Source organism: Humulus lupulus, chromosome X, assembly GCF_963169125.1.
Source record: "Humulus lupulus chromosome X, drHumLupu1.1, whole genome shotgun sequence".
Taxonomy (NCBI): domain Eukaryota; kingdom Viridiplantae; phylum Streptophyta; class Magnoliopsida; order Rosales; family Cannabaceae; genus Humulus; species Humulus lupulus.
In genome coordinates, this window is record NC_084802.1 from 191,772,468 (window position 1) to 191,776,051 (window position 3,584).

A 3,584-nucleotide genomic window follows, 5' to 3' on the forward strand; every position below is an offset into this window, starting at 1 on the left:
ATAGGACCTAGTACCCAGCCATTTTTCTCATTCTTCAAGTAGTGTTCAGAGCCTTCAAGCTGCTAGGGTTATTATAGAGTGATAAACACTTGGCTTTGGGATAAAAGCTTTATCATCTTAAGCTTTATAAACACTTGGGAAGTGAGATATAGAGTATGTTTTCAATATCGAGCTGTAGATCGGTTCTAGTACATCCAAAGGTATTCCTATTCTTAAGTTCATTTCTGTATGGTTCTTTAGTTTTCTTTACTTAAATCCTAACTCGTTGTTTTTTATTCTTGGTTAGGTATTTAAGTTCCTTGAACTTAAGGTTTCTTTTCGGTAAGTTTCTTCTTGGTTGTTTTAGTTCTCTTCTTTTCATCTCTTTTCTTTAGAAATACTCGCCATTCTAATTGTTGGTTTTAGGAGTGTTCCAAATTCCATTCTTGTTCTCAAATATCCCGGTATTGGTAAGGAAAATAGGATAGATTTTGTATGCTTTTATGTTTTGATATGTTTATGCTATGATATATGTATGATATGTTTTTAGTTTTTAAGTATATGTTTGTTTAGATAACAAGCATATAATTTGTTTAGATAACAAGTCCTAATAATATATTCCTTGGACATATGATTTGTTTAGATAACGAGCCCCATAAATTTATATGACTTGTTTAGATAACTAAGCCCCGTAAATTTATGGGCATATGATTGCCTAGCTTGCAAGCCCCAAGAAGTATGATGGCCATTATAATACATGTTTTTATAGTCATATATTTTGTAGTCTTATGTTATGTTTTATGTTGTATGTGCTAGTAGATTTTTCTTGCTGGGCATTAGGCTCATTCCTTTATTTTTATGTATGCAAGAAAATAGTTATGGCGACGGAAGGATGCTTGGTAGTTTGGCTTGTGTATTAAGGATGAAGGGATTCGATGGACTGCGTGACGATTCGAGGACGACATTATTTTTAGTCTTTTTCAATTATGTTTTTTTATATATTTTCCGCATTTAGCTTTGTAAACAATTTCCTTTAGTTTAAAGTTATGTTTTATTTTAAAACAATGGGATCTCATACCGCTCATTTATGTATTTCATTATTTACTTTGAAGGTTTTTTAATAAAGTTATGAATATTTCTTATGTATGTTTTCTCAAATACAGTGGCTATGTATCATATAGTAGATTTTTCTTCTTCATATATGTCTTTCATCTTTAATATCTTATATTTTGGATTGTTAGATAATATTGCTTTGTTCTTCATTTTGCAAAACCTAATATTCTTTGTGTAAGATGTGTCATTAAATGCACACATCCAATGCTTAGAACAAAAAGATTATGTTTTGCCTTATAAATAATGTTATTTGATTTTTTGTTGTTTCATTAGGTTTATTCATATTAAATACTTTGAAATTATACTTTTTTGAAAAGTGAAGAAAAATCCTATCTTTTTAGAAATAGTTTGTGCTTAAAATTACAAATCTATTTGGAAAATGATAGTTTGACTTATTTTAACTATCACTAAAACTTGGGAATCAATATACTAATAAGTATTATTAAACTTACTTTTTATGAATTCTAATATCTTAATAATCTTTCTTTTACAACTTATTTTCAAATCATTATTGGTTTATTTTTAATCTCTTAAATAGCTTTATTTTAAATCTTTTATTTTATGTTCATAACATTAAATCTCATCAATCTTTGGAGCAATGTTAGAATTTATTAATTTTGGGTTAAAATAGTTTTCTTTTTTATTTTAGGCAACTCCTTTGGGTTCGATCTCGTGTTTACACGAACACTATACTTCATACACGATTCGTACGCTTGCGAGTTATAAATATTTAAAACATACCCGTTTTTGGTCCATCAAGTTTTTGGCGCCGATGCTGGGGAGTTGCAAGAAAATAAACGAAATTTATCTCAAGCTTAGTGAATTCTTCTACTAGTTATTTAATTTTTGCACTTGTGCCTCCTATCAATTTTTTCATAGTTATATTTACTATTTTTTTAGTTGACGACACTTGTGCCTCCTATCAATCTATCTTTTTAATTTTCATAGTTGAAGGCACTTATGCCTCCTAATTTTGTTGTAACTTTGTTCATTGTATATCTTTGTTAGTTGACGACACTTGTGCCTCCTAATCTTTGTTGTAATTTTCTTTATTTACCTTGTTGTTATTTTTATTTATTTTGTAAGTTACTAGTTGATGGCAATTTTTCCTCCTAGCTAGTTGATGACAATTTTGCCTCCTAGTCTTTTATCTTATGTTTTAGTTGATGTCACTTGTGCCTCCTAATTTTTACCTTATTTTTGTTATGGTTGATGGCATGCTATGCCTCCCTACTCTTGCCTAATTTTTTATAGTCTTATTTAATTTTACCTTTTTTTTTTGTTTTGTCTTTTATCATATTATTGTGTAATTGTGAAAAAACACTTGAAAAAAAAAAAAAAAAAAACCTAAATCTTGTCCTTTAACCATAAGCAATTTTTGCTTAAAGAAAATTTTAAAAAAATTCTCAATCCACCTCTACTAATTAACCTCAGGGAGTTGTTAGTAGTGTGCGAGTAAGTGGAATCAAATAGGCATGGGGACAAGTAAACCATAAGAATTATATTGTTGTGAAATCTCTAAAAATTCTAAGTATGCTCTGTGGTTGCAGTTTTAACGGATCTTCTACATCAGAAAATTGTTTGTTTGAGATTATCTTTGTTGCCTTGTTTGTGAAAATTGTATGCATCATTGGGAGCGTAACTCTAAAAATCGATTAGTTAAAAGACGCTTATCTCTGTTTGTAATTGAAAGTGTTAGTAAAAATTTGAGCATCATGGAACCAATTGCTAATACTAATAGAAATCATGTTGATGAAAATGTTGTGCTTGAAAAAACTTTGCTTGAATATTTTGCACCAATTTCATCTAATGTTCCTTCATGTATTGTTTTTCCTACCACTTCTACTACCCATTTTGAGCTTAAACCATCAATCATTCAATTGTTGCCATATTTTTATGGGTTAGATAGAGAGGATCCTTACATGCATGTCAAAGATTTCTTAGAAATTTTCTCAACATTTAAATTTCAAAACTTTTCTGATGAGTCGGTCAAACTAAGATTGTTCCCTTTTTCATTAAAAGACAAATCAAAAGCTTGGTTAAATTCCCTTCCCACGGGGTTTATAACTATATGGGATCAACTTTATAATACATTCTTGCTTAAATTCTTTCCTATGTTTAAAACTGATAGTCTAAGGAGAGAAATCTTCGAGTTTTTTAAAAAAGATAATGAAGAGTTTTATCAATGTTGGGAAAGATTTAAAGATTTATTATTAAAATGTCCTCATCATGGTTTTGAAAAATGGAGACTTGTAAAATATTTTTATGATGGTTTAACTCCCTCTAATCGTCAAATGATTCAATCTATGCATACCGGAAAATTTTGTACATACTCACTCAGCATCTAGTTGTATACTTAGTGCTGGGAGAGGCATTTCGCTTCGCATAAGCAAATTGCTTGTGTACTGAGATGCTTCATCTATTATCTATAAGCATGATGTTTACCGTTTATGTTTGATTGGTTATTTTATTATGCCATAATGGGTTTTCTT

At 29.5% G+C, this 3,584-nt stretch overlaps 1 non-coding gene across 1 annotated transcript; it reads right to left on the reverse strand.

The window, feature by feature from the left end:
• Positions 1 to 3,221: 3,221 nt before the first annotated feature.
• LOC133807891 (small nucleolar RNA R71) lies at positions 3,222 to 3,328 on the reverse strand. Its single transcript, XR_009879777.1, has one exon. It is a non-coding gene; the product is annotated as a small nucleolar RNA R71 (small nucleolar RNA).
• Between the last annotated feature and the right edge of the window lie 256 nt (positions 3,329 to 3,584).